The sequence below is a fragment of the Anomaloglossus baeobatrachus genome, chromosome 2 (genome assembly GCF_048569485.1).
Source record: "Anomaloglossus baeobatrachus isolate aAnoBae1 chromosome 2, aAnoBae1.hap1, whole genome shotgun sequence".
NCBI lineage: Eukaryota > Metazoa > Chordata > Amphibia > Anura > Aromobatidae > Anomaloglossus > Anomaloglossus baeobatrachus.
Window position 1 is genome coordinate 358226972 of NC_134354.1, and position 19499 is coordinate 358246470.

The 19499-nt window shown below is 42.6% G+C and overlaps 8 non-coding genes across 8 annotated transcripts; all 8 read right to left on the minus strand.

The window, feature by feature from the left end:
• Positions 1-406: 406 nt before the first annotated feature.
• TRNAV-UAC (transfer RNA valine (anticodon UAC)) lies at positions 407-479 on the minus strand. The gene has a single exon. It is a non-coding gene; the product is annotated as a tRNA-Val (tRNA).
• Positions 480-2132: 1653 nt separating this feature from the next.
• TRNAV-UAC (transfer RNA valine (anticodon UAC)) lies at positions 2133-2205 on the minus strand. The gene has a single exon. It is a non-coding gene; the product is annotated as a tRNA-Val (tRNA).
• A 3822-nt stretch (positions 2206-6027) lies between these two features.
• TRNAV-UAC (transfer RNA valine (anticodon UAC)) lies at positions 6028-6100 on the minus strand. Its single transcript has one exon. It is a non-coding gene; the product is annotated as a tRNA-Val (tRNA).
• Positions 6101-7174: 1074 nt separating this feature from the next.
• Positions 7175-7247, minus strand: TRNAV-AAC (transfer RNA valine (anticodon AAC)). The gene has a single exon. It is a non-coding gene; the product is annotated as a tRNA-Val (tRNA).
• A 280-nt stretch (positions 7248-7527) lies between these two features.
• TRNAV-CAC (transfer RNA valine (anticodon CAC)) lies at positions 7528-7600 on the minus strand. Its single transcript has one exon. It is a non-coding gene; the product is annotated as a tRNA-Val (tRNA).
• Positions 7601-7776: 176 nt separating this feature from the next.
• Positions 7777-7849, minus strand: TRNAV-UAC (transfer RNA valine (anticodon UAC)). Its single transcript has one exon. It is a non-coding gene; the product is annotated as a tRNA-Val (tRNA).
• Positions 7850-8515: 666 nt separating this feature from the next.
• On the minus strand, positions 8516-8588 carry TRNAV-CAC (transfer RNA valine (anticodon CAC)). The gene has a single exon. It is a non-coding gene; the product is annotated as a tRNA-Val (tRNA).
• A 176-nt stretch (positions 8589-8764) lies between these two features.
• TRNAV-UAC (transfer RNA valine (anticodon UAC)) lies at positions 8765-8837 on the minus strand. Its single transcript has one exon. It is a non-coding gene; the product is annotated as a tRNA-Val (tRNA).
• Between the last annotated feature and the right edge of the window lie 10662 nt (positions 8838-19499).

The following is a 19499-nucleotide window of genomic DNA, read 5'->3' on the forward strand; positions in this document are numbered from 1 at the left end:
GGGATTATGTTTTCTGCTAAAATGGTCAATAAAAAAGAAACCCAAAATCGTAGTTCTCTTTGTGATGGAAGCCAAAATGTATTGTCATTTGGCAACGAAACCAAGAATTTCACATATTACAAGTCGAAAGGAAATTACTTCAACACCAAAAACAGATTGGTTTCACTGGGGATTGAACCCAGGAACTTCTGCGTGTGAAGCAGACGTGATGACCACTACACTATGAAACCTTTGAAATCCTGCAAAGTAATGGCAATTAGAGACGAGTTTTGACCGCCAGGGTAAAAAAAACAAATTCGTAGCTCTGTTGGTGATGGAAGCTAAAACATCCCGTTATTCGGCAACAAAGCCAAGAACTTAATATACTGCAGGTTGATAGGGGATTATTTCAACACCAAGAACACATGGGTTTCACTGGGGATTGAACCCAGGACCATCTGCGTGTAAAGCAGACGTGATTTCCACTACACTATGAAACCTTTGAAAGTCTGCAAAGTAATGGCAATTAGAGACGAGTTTTGACCGCCAGGGAAAAAAAAAACAAATTCGTAGCTCTGTTGGGGATGGAAGCCAAAACATCCCATCATTCGGCAACAAAGCCAAGAACTTCATATATTGTAGTTTAATTGAGCATTATTTCAACACCAAGAACAGATTGGTTTTACAGGGGATTGAACGCAGGACCTTCTGCGTGTTAAACAGACGTGATGACCACTACTCTGTGAAACCTGATGGAAAGTTACTGTGTATTGGCTAGCAGAGCAGAATTGTGACTGACGGGGCTTTTTTATTGCTGAAGGAAAGTATTTTTGGTTAATGAAACATTTACAATTTTTATTACATATTTTACCAGTTTTATTCCTACAAAGGGATTTTGCTTAAAAGGAAGTTTACATTGAATGTGTTACTTTTTTCCACATAGTTTAGTTGTTTGCTTTTGTATTTAAAGGAACTATATATTTTGAAACAAACAGGATTTTTATAATATGGGATTATGTTTTCTGCTAAAATGGTCAATAAAAAAGAAACCCAAAATCGTAGTTCTCTTGGTGAGGGAAGCCAAAATATATTATCAGTTGGCAACAAAACCAAGAAGTTCATATATTACAGGTTGATAGCAAATTACTTCAAGAGCGAAAACGGCTTGTTTTTATTGGGGATTGAACCCAGAACCTTCTGCATGTGAAGTAGACGTGATGACCACTCCACTATGAAACCTGTGAAATCCTTCAAAGTAATGGCATTTAGAGACGAGTTTTGAAAGCCAGGGGAAAAAAAAAAATAAATTTGTAGTTCTGTTTGTGATGGAAGCCAAAACATACCGTCATTCGGCAACAATGCCGAAAACTTCATATATTGTAGTTGGATAGCGTATTATTTCAACACTAAGAACAGATTGGTTTCACTGGGGATTGAACCCAGGACCTTCTGCGTGTTAAGCAGACGTGATGACCACTACATTATGAAACCTGATGAAAAGTTACTGTGTATTGGCTAGCAGAGCAGAATTGTGACTGTTGGGGCCTTTTTATTGCTGAAGGAAAGTATTTTTGGTTAATGAAACATTTACAATTATTACATATTTTACCAGTTTTATTCCTAGAAAGGGATTTTGCTTAAATTGAAGTTTATATTGAATGTGTTACTTTTTTCTCCATAGTTTGGTCTTTTGCTTTTGTATTTATGGGAACTATATATTTTGAAACAAATAGGATTTTTATAATATGGGATTATGTTTTCTGCTAAAATGGTCAATAAAAAAGAAACCCAAAATCGTAGTTCTCTTTGTGATGGAAGCCAAAATGTATTGTCATTTGGCAACGAAACCAAGAATTTCACATATTACAAGTCGATAGGAAATTACTTCAACACCAAAAACAGATTGGTTTCACTGGGGATTGAACCCAGGACCTTCTGCGTGTGAAGCAGACGTGATGACCTCTACACTATGAAACCTTTAAAATCCTGCAAAGTAATGGCAATTAGAGACGAGTTTTGACCGCCAGGGGAAAAAAAACAAATTCGTAGCTCTGTTGGTGATGGAAGCTAAAACATCCCGTTATTCGGCAACAAAGCCAAGAACTTTATATACTGCAGGTTGATAGGGGATTATTTCAACACGAAGAACACATAGGTTTCACTGGGGATTGAACCCAGGACCATCTGCGTGTAAAGCAGACGTGATTTCCACTACACTATGAAACCTTTGAAAGCCTGCAAAGTAATGGCAATTAGAGACGAGTTTTGACCGCCAGGGAAAAAAAAAACAAATTCGTAGCTCTGTAGGGGATGGAAGCCAAAACATCCCATCATTCGGCAACAAAGCCAAGAACTTCATATATTGTAGTTTAATTGAGTATTATTTCAACACCAAGAACAGATTGGTTTTACAGGGGATTGAACGCAGGACCTTCTGCGTGTTAAACAGACGTGATGACCACTACTCTGTGAAACCTGATGGAAAGTTACTGTGTATTGGCTAGCAGAGCAGAATTGTGACTGACGGGGCCTTTTTATTGCTGAAGGAAAGTATTTTTGGTTAATGAAACATTTACAATTTTTATTACATATTTTACCAGTTTTATTCCTACAAAGGGATTTTGCTTAAATTGAAGTTTATATTGAATGTGTTACTTTTTTCTCCATAGTTTGGTCTTTTGCTTTTGTATTTAAAGGAACTATATATTTTGAAACAAACAGGATTTTTATAATGCAAAAGAAACAGGAGAGCAGATGTGGTTGAAATGCAAAAGAGAATGACAAATTTTATTACATCATAAAAAACAGTTTTTAGATGTAGCACAGAAAAATACATATAGGTGCAACAACAGAGGGCACTTTGGCACATAAAGAGTTAATCAGAATTAACAAGGCAAGTAGAATACATAAGACAACAAGTATACAGCACAGATGGCAAAAAATACAAAGTTACATGCCAGGTGATACCAGAGAACAATAGCTGGTGTGCAAGATAAGATAAAGTTATACAGCACACTGGGTTTGTCAGTATATGCAAACAATGATATATACCAGTGGCTAAAAGAATGTAAACACCGCTCACCAGCAATGATATAAAGTGCCAGATAAGTGCAGGAGCCAGAGACCAAAAGATCCCCCTCAGAAGCAAGATAACACGCTTTTCAGGTCTTGTTAGAATAACCCTTCATCAGACCAAGGAGGGGTGGTGACTCATCTGTTCCCAGAAGCTTTAATAGACCATATGGTTTATCACATGGATCGGACCGGCCAGTCAGTGCAGGTTTAAGCTGGCACATGCGCGGTCATTGCTAATCCCACTAGCAGATGCGAGTGACGTCAAGCCGAGGAGTGCAGGGGAGAGGGTGAAGGCAACGCCCCCCACGAGCAAAACTCCGCCCTTGAGACATCGCTAAGCATGCCAGGGAGAGAAGAAAGACCAGGCATGTGCACACCACACATACTGGAACATTCAAAGATACAGATATATGGGCTCCCACACAAACAGCAGTATAGGAACGCCAAGGAAAGAGGGCAAAGAAATAATGAAATGGCAGGAATCACAAGAATAACAGTAGTTAGCCCTCGACCAAGCAGTATATAATCCCGGCTGTCATGGGGGAAGCCACCTTGTAATCATAGTCCAGATGCACGATGTATTCAGGTAGTCATATTAACAGAGGCAGTGATCCATAGGGAGCAGAAGATGGAAGCTGCAAAGAAAAGGGCACAAAATGGCATAAAACACTTGCAGCAATAAAATTAGAATATAAAAACAGAGGTAAAAAATTGCATAGGTGGTAAAAAACCACATCTAGCAAAAAAAGGGGGGGGGAGGAGGACAGGGGTCTAAAGGAAGGGGGCAAAGCTAAGGGACTCATTCAGACCAGACGGAGCCATAGTACCCAGTAGGGTGATCCATTTGGTTTCTTTTTGGGCGAGGATCTTTTTAAGGTTCCCGCCCCTATTGCCGCCATGTACGACATCTATCCCTATGACACGCAATGATCTCGCATTACATCCGTGATGGTTCCGAAAATGCCTAGGAAGGGTCTTAAGAGTAGAAATATCGGTCACCGTCTTGGCAGCACCAATGTCTCTCACATGTTCACGCACTCTCACCCGCAATTCCCTAGAAGTTAAACCTATGTATATATTAGGGCAACTACATTTAGCATAATAGATAACATAGGAAGTTGCGCATGAGATATAACACCTAATATCAAATGTCCGACTACCATCTGCGGTGGAAAAGGTCTTACTTGCGAGAGACATTGGTGCACGCAAGACAGCGACCGCAGGGAAAACACCCGCGAATAGGATTAGTAGAACCAAAAGGATGGGAAATCACAGGAACGTAATGACTATGTACGAGAAAATCTCGTAGATTTTTGGAACGGCGTGCCGTCATTAGAGGATAATCAGGGACCAAATCCCTTAGGGTAGGATCAGATTTTAGTATCGGCCAGTGTTTGTTTAATATGGCACGCATGTTATGCCATTCATGGTTGCACGCAGATATGAATCGAGCCTCTCCTGCCCCCGTATTCGCCTGACTAGATGGCTGCAGGAGCTCCTGTCGATTGGTATTCTTTGGCCTATTGTACTCCTTCTTTATGACACGATGGCTATATCCCCTATTAACCAATCTCGATGTTAGATCATTGGCCTGGGACTGAAAATTATCAGATGTAGAGCATATCCGCCTCATTCTGAGAAATTGCCCAACCGGGATGGCTTGGATGGTACTAACAGGATGAGAAGATGAGGCATGTAAAAGGGAGTTGACCGAGGTAGGCTTCCTAAAGACATCCGTCTGTAGTTGCCGACCACGGTCAACTCCAATCATAATATCCAAAAAATCAATAGACTGTAAATCATATCTAAAAGTGAGCTTAAGGTTCAATGAATTATGGTTTAAAACACCCATAAAGTCCGAGAGCTGCTCCACGGTACCCTGCCACAAAACAAAAACATCATCATTATATCTTAACCAGCACTGCGCATGGGTAGCGGCCGGCACGCCCTCGTCGCCAAAAATGCCCCTCTCCCAATGGCCGAGGAACATATTAGCGTACGAAGGCGCACAGGCCGCGCCCATCGCAGTGCCTCTGGTCTGTAAATTAAAACCGGTCTTTGAAAATGAAGAAATTGTGTCTCAGGATAAAGTGGAGCAGCTCCAGGATCAGCTCACATAAATGGCCATCACGGTTGGTATTGCTCAGAAAGAAGCGGACTGCCTCCAGACCATCATCATGGTTAATATTGGTATAAAGTGACTCTATGTCCGACGTGACAAGAAGGGTAACAGAATCCATAAAAATCCCGTCGACCCTATTCAGGACGTCCGTCATATCCTTAACATAAGATGGCAATGTTTCCACAAGAGGTTTTAAATAATAGTCGATAAAGCGACAGACAGGGTCGCATAAGCCATCTATGCCGGATACGATAGGGCGCCCCGGAGGGTGTTCGGGATTCTTGTGGATCTTGGGCAGGAGATAAAAGGTGGGGATTTTGGGAGATGCAACGAAGAGGCCATCAAAAACCTTCTTTGTTATAATTCCTTCATCCAAAGCCCCCTGCAAGATCCGGTATAGCAAATCTGAGAAGGGGAATGTATGTTTAATAGGATTTTTATAATATGGGATTATGTTTTCTGCTAAAATGGTCAATAAAAAAGAAACCCAAAATCGTAGTTCTCTTGGTGATGGAAGCCAAAATGTATTGTCATTTGGCAACGAAACCAAGAATTTCATATATTACAAGTCGATAGGAAAATACTTCAACACCAAAAATAGATTGGTTTCACTGGGGTTGAACCCAAGACCTTCTGCGTATGAAGCAGACGTGATGACCTCTACACTATGAAACCTTTGAAATCATGCAAAGTAATGTCAATTAGAGACGAGTTTTCACCGCCAGGGGAAAAAAAACAAATTCGTTGCTCTGTTGGTGATGGAAGCTAAAATATCCCGTTATTCGGCAACAAAGCTAAGAACTTTATATACTGCAGGTTGATACGGGATTATTTCAACACCAAGAACACATGGGTTTCACTGGGGATTGAACCCAGGACCCTCTGCGTGTAAAGCAGACGTGATTTCCACTACACTATGAAACCTTTGAAAGCCTGCAAAGTAATGGCAATTAGAGACGAGTTTTGACCGCCAGGGAAAAAAAAAACAAATTCGTAGCTCTGTTGGTGATGAAAACCAAAACATCCCGTCATTCGGCAACAAAGCCAAGAACTTCATATATGGCAGGTTGATAGCACTACACTATGAAACCTGATGGAAAGTTACTGTGTATTGGCTAGCAGAGCAGAATTGTGACTGACGGGGCCTTTTTATTGCTGAAGGAAAGTGGAAGCCAAAACATCCCATCATTCGGCAACAAAGCCAAGAACTTCATATATTGTAGTTTAATTGAGTATTATTTCAACACCAAGAACACATTGGTTTTACTGGGGATTGAACGCAGGACCTTCTGCGTGTTAAGCAGACGTGATGACCACTACTCTATGAAACCTGATGGAAAGTTACTGTGTATTGGCTAGCAGAGCAGAATTGTGACTGACGGGGCCTTTTTATTGCTGAAGGAAAGTATTTTTGGTTAATGAAACATTTACAATTTTTATTACATATTTTACCAGTTTTATTCCTACAAAGGGATTTTGCTTAAAAGGAAGTTTACATTGAATGTGTTACTTTTTTCCACATAGTTTAGTTGTTTGCTTTTGTATTTAAAGGAACTATATATTTTGAAACAAACAGGATTTTTATAATATGGGATTATGTTTTCTGCTAAAATGGTCAATAAAAAAGAAACCCAAAATCGTAGTTCTCTTGGTGATGGAAGCCAAAATATATTATCAGTTGGCAACAAAACCAAGAATTTCATATGTTACAGGTTGATAGCAAATTACTTCAACAGCGAAAACGGCTTATTTTTACTGGGGATTGAACCCAGGACCTTCTGCGTGTGAAGTAGACGTGATGACTTCTCCACTATGAAACCTGTGAAATCCTGCAAAGTAATGGCATTTAGAGACGAGTTTTGACCGCCAGGGAAAAAAAAATAATAATTTGTAGTTCTGTTTGTGATGGAAGCCAAAACATCCCGTCATTCGGCAACAAAGCCGAGAACTTCATATATTGTAGCTGGATAGCGTATTATGTCAACACTAAGAACAGATTGGTTTCACTGGGGATTGAACCCAGGACCTTCTGCATGTTAAGCAGACGTGATGGCCACTACACTATGAAACCTGACAATAAGTTACTGTGTATTGTCTAGCAGAGCAGAATTGTGACTGACGGGGCCTTTTTATTGCTGAAGGAAAGTATTTTTGGTTAATGAAACATTTACAATTATTATTACATATTTTACCAGTTTTATTCCTACAAAGGGATTTTGCTTAAATTGAAGTTTATATTGATCGTAGTTCTCTTTGTGATGGAAGCCAAAAGGAATTGTCATTTGGCAACGAAACCAAGAATTTCACATATTACAAGTCGATAGGTAATTACTTCAACACCAAAAACTGCTTGGTTTCACTGGGGATTGAACCCAGGACCTCCTGCGTGTGAAGCAGACGTGATGACCACTACACTATGAAACCTTTGAAATCCTGCAAAGTAATGGCAATTAGAGACGAGTTTTGACCGCCAAGGGAAAATAAACATATTCGTAGCTCTGTTGGTGATGGAAGCTAAAACATCCCGTTATTCGGCAACAAAGCCAAGAACTTTATATACTGCATGTTGATAGGGGATTATTTCAACACCAGGAACACATGGGTTTCACTGGGGATTGAACCCAGGACCTTCTGCGTGTAAAGCAGACGTGATTTCCACTACACTATGAAACCTTTGAAAGCCTGCAAAGTAATGGCAATTAGAGACGAGTTTTGACCGCCAGGGAAAAAAAAAACAAATTCGTAGCTCTGTTGGGGATGGAAGCCAAAACATCCCATCATTCGGCAACAAAGCCAAGAACTTCATATATTGTAGTTTAATTGAGTATTATTTCAACACCAAGAACAGATTGGTTTTACTGGGGATTGAACTCAGGACCTTCTGCATGTTAAGCAGACGTGATGACCACTACTCTATGAAACCTGATGGAAAGTTACTGTGTATTGGCTAGCAGAGCAGAATTGTGACTGACGGGGCCTTTTTATTGCTGAAGGAAAGTATTTTTGGTTAATGAAACATTTACAATTTTTATTACATATTTTACCAGTTTTATTCCTACAAAGGGATTTTGCTTAAATTGAAGTTTATATTGAATGTGTTACTTTTTTCTCCATAGTTTGGTCTTTTGCTTTTGTATTTATGGGAACTATATATTTTGAAACAAATAGGATTTTTATAATATGGTATTATGTTTTCTACTAAAATGGTCAATAAAAAAGAAACCCAAAATCGTAGTTCTCTTTGTGATGGAAGCCAAAATGTATTGTCATTTGGCAACGAAACCAAGAATTTCACATATTACAAGTCGATAGGAAATTACTTCAACACAAAAAACAGATTGGTTTCACTGGGGATTGAACCCAGGACCTTCTGCATGTGAAGCAGACGTGATAACCACTACACTATGAAACCTTTGAAAGCCTGCAAAGTAATGGCAATTAGAGACGAGTTTTGACCGCCAGGGGAAAAAAAACAAATTCGTAGCTCTGTTGGTGATGGAAGCTAAAACATCCTGTTATTCAGCAACAAAGCCAAGAACTTTATATACTGCTGGTTGACAGGGGATTATTTCAACACCAAGAACACATGGGTTTCACTGGGGATTGAACCCAGGACCTTCTGCGTGTAAAGCAGACGTGATTTCCACTACACTATGAAACCTTTGAAACCCTGCAAAGTAATGGCAATTAGAGACGAGTTTTGACCACTAGGGAAAAAAAAAACAAATTCGTAGCTCTGTTGGGGATGGAAGCCAAAACATCCCGTCATTCGGCAACAAAGCCGAGAACTTCATATATTGTAGTTGGATAGCGTATTATTTCAACACTAAGAACAGATTGGTTTCACTGGGGATTGAACCCAGGACTAGAGATGAGCGAACCGGTCGCGGTTCGGCTCGAGTCGGTTCGCCGAACGGGGGTCCCGTTCGAGTTCGGTTTGTCGAACGTTCGACGAACCGAACTCGAACCAATAGGCTATAATGGGAGGCAATCACAAACACATAAAAATGCATTATAAATGTACACAAACAGTTAATAAACATTGCCATAACACTTACCGGTCCCCGCGATCCCTCCTGTACTCTGTCTCCTGCCGCTATTCCATCCAATGATCGCTGAATCCTCCCCGTGACCAGCACTGCCAGCAGAGATGCAGGACCTATCATGACGTCAAAATAGCCATGTGACCAGTCACGTGGCTATTATCTCATTGGCTACAGACTGGTCACATGACTATGACGCGTCATGTAGGACCTGCGAGTGCATCTCTCCGGTACACGGTGCACATATGTGTATCGCCGTGTACCGGCGACATGCTCTAGCTTACGTTCAACTCCCCGTTCCGTTAGGGACCGGCTGACACAGCCGGTCATTAACGGAGATCACCGTTGCCATAGCAACGCAGTTAGCGGTGACGTCACCGTTAACCGCGGCTCCGAGAGCACCGTTGCTATGGTAACGCGTCTGTCAGTGTTACCGCTGTTACCGCTGACAGCCAGCACTGATCACTCACGGAGTGAAGGCTGCACGCTTCTTCCCGATTGTAGTGAGGATTGTAGTGAGGATGAGGTTCCTCAGCCCCAAGTGATGAGCTGGGTAAACTCATCCTCACTACAATCGTCACTACTACTACACTAGTGAGGATTGTAGTGAGGATGAGGTTCCTCAGCCCCAAGTGATGAGCTGGGTAAACTCATCCTCACTACAATCGTCACTACTACTACACTAGTGATGATTGTAGTGAGGATGAGGTTCCTCAGCCCCAAGTGATGAGCTGGGTAAACTCATCCTCACTACAATCGTCACTACTACTACACTAGTGATGATTGTAGTGAGGATGAGGTTCCTCAGCCCCAAGTGATGAGCTGGATAAACTCATCCTCACTTCAATCGTCACTACTACTACACTAGTGATGATTGTAGTGAGGATGAGGTTCCTCAGCCCCAAGTGATGAGCTGGGTAAACTCATCCTCACTACAATCGTCACTACTACTACACTAGTGAGGATTGTAGTGAGGATGAGGTTCCTCAGCCCCAAGTGATGAGCTGGTGAACCTCATCCTCACTACAATCGTCACTACTACTACGCTAGAAAGAAAGAAGACAGAAGAGCAGGATCGTGGAGGGCTGACAGGGGGTAATAAAGATGGAGTCTCTAATGTGTCTGTGTATTTATTTCTATTAAAGTATTTTTTTCTCTGTGTGGTGTTTTTTTTTAACCCTTTATTGGAGATTCTTAATGGCCGGGTCAAACGTGCCTGACATTAAGAATCTCTGGCTTAATACTGGCTAGTAAAACAAAGCCAGTATTAACTCATGATTACCCAACAAGCCACCCGGCTTCAGGGCTGTTGGAAGAGTTGGATACAGCGCCAGATGATGGCGCTTCTATGAGAGCGCCATTTTCTGGGATGACTGCGGACTGAAATTCGCAGCAGAGGCGCCCAGAAAGCTCGGGCTAACCTGTGCTGCGGATTCCAATCCCCAGCTGCCTAGTTGTACCTGGCTGGACACAAAAAATGGGGCGAAGCCCACGTCATTTGTTTTTTAATTATTTCATGAAATAAGTGAAATAATTAAAAAAAACGGGCTTCCCTATATTTTTGGTTCCCAGCCGGGTACAAATAGGCAACTGGGGGTTGGAGGCAGCCCGTGGCTGCCTGCTGTACCTGGCTAGCATACAAAAATATGGCGAAGCCCACGTCATTTTTTTGGTGGGCAAAAAAATTCTGCATACAGTCCTGGATGGAGTACGCTGAGCCTTGTAGTTCTGCAGCTGCTGTCTGCTCTTCTCCATACAGACACACAGCAGCTGCAGAACTACAAGGCTCAGCATACTCCATCCAGGACTGTATGCAGAAGTTTTTTGCCCCCTGAAAAAATTATGTGGGCTTCGCCATATTTTTGTATGCTAGCCAGGTACAGCAGGCAGGTACGGCTGCCCCCAACCCCCAGTTGCCTATTTGTACCCGGCTGGGAACCAAAAATAAAGGGAAGCCCTTTTTTTATTATTTCATGAATTTCATTAAATAATTAGAAAACAAATGACGTAGGCTTCGCCCCATTTTTGTGTCCAGCCAGGTACAACTAGGCAGCTGGGGATTGGAATCCACAGCACAGGTTGGCCTGAGCTTTCTGGGCCCCACTGCTGCGAATTGCAGTCTGCAGCCGCCTCAGAAAATGGCATTTTCATAGAAGCGCCATCTTCTTGCGCTGTATCCAACTCTTCCAGCACCTGCTTGCTATACCTGGCTAGCATACAAAAATATGGCGAAGCTCACGTCCTTTTTTTGTAGTTTTTTGGCAAAAAAAAAAAATGCTTCCCTGGATTTTCCATTGCCAGTGAAGGTAACACCAAGCAGTGGGGGTTAGCAGCCAGTAGCTGCTTGGATTACCCTTACCTAGCAATACAAAAAATGCAGCGGGAGCCCATATATATTTTTTTTAATTATTTATTTAATTAACTAAAAACAAAATGGGCTTCCCTGTATTTTGATTGCTGGACATCACAGTGCTGTAAAAATAAATCTTTAAAAAAATGACGTAGCGCTCCGCGGTATTTTTGATTCTCAGCGCAGATAAAGCAGACAGCTATGGGTTGCCACCCCAGTCTGCCTGCCGTTACCTTGGCTGGCAATCAAAATACAGGGAAGCCCATTAATTTTCTCTATTTAAAAAATAGTTAAAAAAAAAAATGACGTTGGGTCCCCCCATTTTTGATAGCCAGCTAGGGTAAAGCAGACGGCTCTAGCCTGAAAACCACAGCTGGCAGCTTTACCGTGATTGGGGATCCAATGTGGAGGTCCCCTCAGGCTCTTTTTTATAATTATTTTATAAATATTAATAATTACACAATAAAAGTAGGGTCCCCCCCAAATTGGATCACCAGCCAAGGTAAAGCGGACAGCTGTGGTCTGGTATTCTCAGGGTGGGAAGGTACATAGTTATTGGGCCTTCACAGCCTAGAAATAGCAGGCCGCAGGCACCCCAGACGTGGCGCATCCACTAGATGCGCCAATCCTGGCGCTTCACCCCAGCTCATCCCGTGCCCTGGTGCAGTGGCAAACGGAGTGTGACTATAGCAAAGTCCAATAGCCACGTATAGGATGCCACTAGGTAAACTGAGTGTTTGCTAGTATAATGGCTTAGTTATGAGTTGGAGTGTGCAGAGGACAGGCGGGTACAGTGCCAGGATTTTGGGGCTCTGGATAGAGGAATGGAAGCCTGCCTTTCTATCCCTCCTAATAGGGAAATGCAGCGAGGAAATCCCTGACCTTGGCTACACAGACGCTGGCGCTGTTTTCAGGACCTGTCACCTTAACTCTGACCCTGCCGGTTTGAGCCCTTAAAAGGACTGCTAGAAAGTGCTCTCCCTAAGCTGTCCAGCGCTGTGTATGGAGCGCATACAGCTGTATCAGCGATAGGACTCAGGAAGGAGCTGCGACAGTGATGTCTGACACCAAAGACGCAGAAGAGATAATGGCGTCCTGGAGGAAAATGTCCGGTTTTATAATGCAGGGACATGTGACATGGACATCCTATCACACTGCCGTTGCTTCTCTGGCTAAAAGCCCACTTAGCTGTGTGTGTGTCTGGGATTGGCTGACATGCTGGCCCGCCCCACAAGACGCGCGCGCTTAGGGAAGGAAGACAAGAAAAAAAAAAAAAAAATGGCGATCGCCATTATAGAAACAGCAGTGATCTGAAGGCGCTGTTCACGCACACTATACATTGAAATGTCATAATAGTGTGATTCACAGAGTGACTTACACTATTACAGCAGAAACCAAGCTAGGATTTAGCTGTTTTTTTGCTGCTAGAACCGTTCTCGAACGTTTCTAGAACTATCGAGCTTTTGCAAAAAGCTCGAGTTCTAGTTAGATCTAGAACATGCCCCAAAATCACTCGAGCCTAGAACTGGAGAACCACGAACCACGAACCGCGCTCAACTCTAGGGCTGACAGATAAGCGCACGCGTCTGTCCAGTGACAATGTGGACAGACTGACGTTCATCAAAATGAACAAGTCATGGATCCAGAAGGAATTTACTACCCCTGTGTCATCCTGGGGAGAGTAAATGCTTGTGGATTTGGAATGTGCTTGATGCAAATCAAAACATCCTGTTTGCAACTAGGGCACAACTGCTGCCACTGATGGGGTGTGTGTGTGTGTGGCCCAATTTTTTTTAAAAAGGGAGGCTCCGCTTGGAGTAACCCTTGCTTACATTGTTTTTAAAAGAAGCCAAGATGAACAAGTCATGATTCAGCAAAGACTTTGCTACCTACCCTGGTGTCATCCTGGGGACGGATAACAATGGCGTATTTTTGAATGTGCTTGATGCAAATCTAGCTGTGAAGTGTACAACTAGGGCACAAGTGCTGCCACTGAATGGGTGGGTGTGTGTGGGGCACAATTTTTGGAAAAAAAAGGGAGGCTCCGCTTGGAGTAACCCTTGCTTGATGTGTTTTTAAAAGAAGCCAAGATGAACAAGTCATGGTTCAGCAAAGACTTTGCTACCTACCCTGGTGTCATCCTGGGGACGGATAACAATGGCGTATTTTTGAATGTGCTTGATGCAAATCTAGCTGTGAAGTGTACAACTAGGGCACAAGTGCTGCCACTGAATGGGTGGGTGTGTGTGGGGCACAATTTTTGGAAAAAAAGGGAGGCTCCGCTTGGAGTAACCCTTGCTTGATGTGTTTTTAAAAGAAGCCAAGATGAACAAGTCATGGTTCAGCAAAGACTTTGCTACCTACCCTGGTGTCATCCTGGGGATGGATAACAATGGCGTATTTTTGAATGTGCTTGATGCAAATCTAGCTGTGAAGTGTACAACTAGGGCACAAGTGCTGCCACTGAATAAGTGGGTGTGTGTGGGGCACAATTTTTGGAAAAAAAGGGAGGCTCCACTTGGAGTAACCCTTGCTTGATGTGTTTTTAAAAGAAGCCAAGATGAACAAGTCATGGTTCAGCAAAGACTTTGCTACCTACCCTGGTGTCATCCTGGGGACGGATAACAATGGCGTATTTTTGAATGTGCTTGATGCAAATCTAGCTGTGAAGTGTACAACTAGGCTACAAGTGCTGCCACTGAATGGGTGGGTGTGTGTGGGGCACAATGTTTGGAAAAAAGGGAGGCTCCGCTTGGAGTAACCCTTGCTTGATGTGTTTTTAAAAGAAGCCAAGATGAACAAGTCATGGTTCAGCAAAGACTTTGCTACCTACCCTGGTGTCATCCTGGGGACGGATAACAATGGCGTATTTTTGAATGTGCTTGATGCAAATCTAGCTGTGAAGTGTACAACTAGGGCACAAGTGCTGCCACTGAATGGGTGGGTGTGTGTGGGGCACAATTTTTGGAAAAAAAGGGAGGCTCCGCTTGGAGTAACCCTTGCTTGATGTGTTTTTAAAAGAAGCCAAGATGAACAAGTCATGGTTCAGCAAAGACTTTGCTACCTACCCTGGTGTCATCCTGGGGATGGATAACAATGGCGTATTTTTGAATGTGCTTGATGCAAATCTAGCTGTGAAGTGTACAACTAGGGCACAAGTGCTGCCACTGAATAAGTGGGTGTGTGTGGGGCACAATTTTTGGAAAAAAAGGGAGGCTCCACTTGGAGTAACCCTTGCTTGATGTGTTTTTAAAAGAAGCCAAGATGAACAAGTCATGGTTCAGCAAAGACTTTGCTACCTACCCTGGTGTCATCCTGGGGACGGATAACAATGGCGTATTTTTGAATGTGCTTGATGCAAATCTAGCTGTGAAGTGTACAACTAGGCTACAAGTGCTGCCACTGAATGGGTGGGTGTGTGTGGGGCACAATTTTTGGAAAAAAGGGAGGCTCCGCTTGGAGTAACCCTTGCTTGATGTGTTTTTAAAAGAAGCCAAGATGAACAAGTCATGGTTCAGCAAAGACTTTGCTACCTACCCTGGTGTCATCCTGGGGACGGATAACAATGGCGTTTTTTTGAATGTGCTTGATGCAAATCTAGCTGTGAAGTGTACAACTAGGGCACAAGTGCTGCCACTGAATGGGTGGGTGTGTGTGGGGCACAATTTTTGGAAAAAAAGGGAGGCTCCGCTTGGAGTAACTCTTGCTTGATGTCTTTTTAAAAGAAGCCAAGATGAACAGAGCTGGGATCAGGAAACACTTTGCTACCTACCCCGGTGTCATCCTGGGGACGGATAACAATGGCGTATTTTTGAATGTGCTTGATGCAAATCTAGCTGTGAAGTGTACAACTAGGGCACAAGTGCTGCCACTGAGTGGGTATGTGTGGGGCACAATTTTTTGAAAAAAAGGGAGGCTCCGCTTGGAGTAACCCTTGCTTGATGTGTTTTTAAAAGAAGCCAAGATCAACAAGTCATGGTTCAGCAAAGACTTTGCTACCTACCCTGGTGTCATCCTGGGGACGGATAACAATGGCGTATTTTGGAATGTGCTTGATGCAAATCTAGCTGTGAAGTGTACAACTAGGGCACTAGTGCTGCCACTGAATGGGTGGGTGTGTGTGGGGCACAATTTTTGGAAAAAAAGGGAGGCTCCGCTTGGAGTAACCCTTGCTTGATGTGTTTTTAAAAGAAGCCAAGATGAACAAGTCATGGTTCAGCAAAGACTTTGCTACCTACCCTGGTGTCATCCTGGGGACGGATAACAATGGCGTATTTTTGAATGTGCTTGATGCAAATCTAGCTGTGAAGTGTACAACTAGGGCACAAGTGCTGCCACTGAATAAGTGGGTGTGTGTGGGGCACAATTTTTGGAAAAAAAGGGAGGCTCCGCTTGGAGTAACCCTTGCTTGATGTGTTTTTAAAAGAAGCCAAGATGAACAAGTCATGGTTCAGCAAAGACTTTGCTACCTACCCTGGTGTCATCCTGGGGACGGATAACAATGGCGTATTTTTGAATGTGCTTGATGCAAATCTAGCTGTGAAGTGTACAACTAGGGCACAAGTGCTGCCACTGAATGGGTGGGTGTGTGTGGGGCACAATTTTTGGAAAAAAAGGGAGGCTCCGCTTGGAGTAACCCTTGCTTGATGTGTTTTTAAAAGAAGCCAAGATGAACAAGTCATGGTTCAGCAAAGACTTTGCTACCTACCCTGGTGTCATCCTGGGGACGGATAACAATGGCGTATTTTTGAATGTGCTTGATGCAAATCTAGCTGTGAAGTGTACACCTAGGCTACAAGTGCTGCCACTGAATGGGTGGGTGTGTGTGGGGCACAATTTTTGGAAAAAAGGGAGGCTCCGCTTGGAGTAACCCTTGCTTGATGTGTTTTTAAAAGAAGCCAAGATGAACAGAGCTGGGATCAGGAAACACTTTGCTACCTACCCCGGTGTCATCCTGGGGACGGATAACAATGGCGTATTTTTGAATGTGCTTGATGCAAATCTAGCTGTGAAGTGTACAACTAGGGCACAAGTGCTGCCACTGAGTGGGTGTGTGTGGGGCACAATTTTTTGAAAAAAAGGGAGGCTCCGCTTGGAGTAACCCTTGCTTGATGTGTTTTTAAAAGAAGCCAAGATGAACAAGTCATGGTTCAGCAAAGACTTTGCTACCTACCCTGGTGTCATCCTGGGGACGGATAACAATGGCGTATTTTTGAATGTGCTTGATGCAAATCTAGCTGTGAAGTGTACAACTAGGGCACTAGTGCTGCCACTGAATGGGTGGGTGTGTGTGGGGCACAATTTTTGGAAAAAAAGGGAGGCTCCGCTTGGAGTAACCCTTGCTTGATGTGTTTTTAAAAGAAGCCAAGATGAACAGAGCTGGGATCAGGAAACACTTTGCTACCTACCCCGGTGTCATCATGGGGACGGATAACAATGGCGTATTTTTGAATGTGCTTGATGCAAATCTAGCTGTGAAGTGTACAACTAGGGCACAAGTGCTGCCACTGAGTGGGTGTGTGTGGGGCACAATTTTTTGAAAAAAGGGAGGCTCCGCTTGGAGTAACCTTGCGGTGTTTTACATGATTTCAGAAGGGCGTGCCATGCCTATATCTGTGTGTCCTCCTCTTTTTCCTTGTCCAGCTGTTTTGTTTTCGCATGAGTATATGTCCTTGTCACTTTCCCATGTGTTTGTGTTGTGTTGTGAGTTGTTTGTCACCTTTTGGACACCTTTGAGGGTGTTTTCTAGGTGTTTTTATGTGTTTGTGAATGCCTGCCATTGTTTCCTATGCAGTTCGAGTTCGGTTCGTCGAACGTTCGACGAACCGAACTCAAACGGGACCCCCGTTCGGCGAACCGACCTCGAGCCGAACCGGGACCGGTTCGCTCATCTCTAGTCATCACGTCTGCTTAACACGCAGAAGGTCCTGGGTTCAATCCCCAGTGAAACCAATCTGTTCTTAGTTTTGAAATCATACACTATCCAACTACAATATATGAAGTTCTCGGCATTGTCGCCGAATGACGGTATGTTTTGGCTTCCATCAAAAACAGAACTACAAATTATTTTTTTTTTTCCCCTGGCTGTCAAAACTCGTCTCTAAATGCCATTACTTTGCAGGATTTCAAAGGTTTCATAGTGTAGTGTTCATCACATCTGCTTCACACGCAGAAGTTCCTGGGTTCAATCCCCAGTGAAACCAATCTGTTTTTGGTGTTGAAGTAATTTCCTATCGACTTGTAATATGTGAAATTCTTGGTTTCGTTGCCAAATGACAATACATTTTGGCTTCCATCACAAAGAGAACTACGATTTTGGGTTTCTTTTTTATTGACCATTTTAGCAGAAAACATAATCCCATATTATAAAAATCCTATTTGCTTCAAAATATATAGTTCCTTTAAATACAAAATCAAACAACTAAACTATGTGGAAAAAAGTAACACATTCAATGTAATCTTCCTTTTAAGCAAAATTCCTTTGTAGGAATAAAACTGGTAAAATATGTAATAAAAATTGTAAATGTTTCCTTAACCAAAAATACTTTCCTTCAGCAATAAAAAGGCCCCGTCAGTCACAATTCTGCTCTGCTAGCCAATACACAGTAACTTATCGTCACGTTTCATAATGTTGTGGTCATCACGTCTGCTTAACACGCAGAAGGTCCTGGGTTCAATCCCCAGGGAAACCAATCTGTTCTTAGTGTTGAAATCATACGCTATCCAACTACAATATATGAAGTTATCGGCATTGTGGCCGAATGACGGTATGTTTTTGCTTCCATCACAAACAGAACTACAAATTATTTTTATTTTTTTCCCCTGGCAGTCAAAACTCGTCTCTAAATGCCATTACTTAGCTGGCTACAAAACTAGGGGGAACCCTACGTCATTTTGTTTTCATTTTTTTGGCTAAATACAAAGCTAAGCACCCCTTAGTGCCACATGAAAGGCACCAAAGGGTGCTCCACTTTTTCTCCACTTCTCCACTTTTTCTCCACTTTTTCTCCACTTTTTATCCATTTTTTTCTCCACTTTTTATCCACTTTTTATCCACTTTTTATTTATTTTTTTCTCCACTTTTTCTCCACTTTTTCTCCACTTTTTCTTCACTTTTCCTTCACTTTTTCTCCACTTTTTCTCCATTTTTTCTCCACTTTTTCTCCACTTTTTCTCCGTTCTTTTTCTATGGTCGGTCTACCCATTAGCTCTGCCATGCATACTGTAGCTCTACACCTACTGCACATGTTACTTTATGATTGACATCTTTTTCGTACCAGAGCTGTCTAAGCCTACTCTGACCCCATATTTGTCATTACTATATTGTCCTTGTACTGTATTATGACATTTGTATCATGTGTTTCATTTCTTGCTGTGTTGCAATTTTTTTGCTGCATCCCAATTGTACCTCTACATTGTTCGAGTTTATGTTATTGTTCTCTCACTCTTATGTGATACTGATTATTGTCATTTTTCATGATTACATGCAGATAAGTCCAATCTGACGAAGGCTCAGGCCGAAACGTCATTTGTAACTTGTTTTGGACAAAAACATATATGCTTATGAAAAATTTTTTTTTCTTAATACGGACCAATAAAGAGTGATTTTGCATTACTATCCGTTGTGACTTACTGACTTAGTCTGGGAGATTTAGAGTGCCGAGGCTACTCACTAATTTTATCTATTATTACCTCTGAGCACCTATATACCAGTGATCAGAGCTTCCTCTACAGTAGTTCTCCTGATTAGGCATGCCCTTACCTCATGAGCAGGGCATTGCAGCTTTGGTAGCAACCATTACGACATGGACTCTGCTGCTGTGGACCCAGGGAGAGTGAGTGCAGATTCATTGAACCCACACTCCTCACATGAAGGGTCCGCACTCCTAGTAAATGGGGGATACGTTCCCTGAGTGTCTCCTTCCCATAT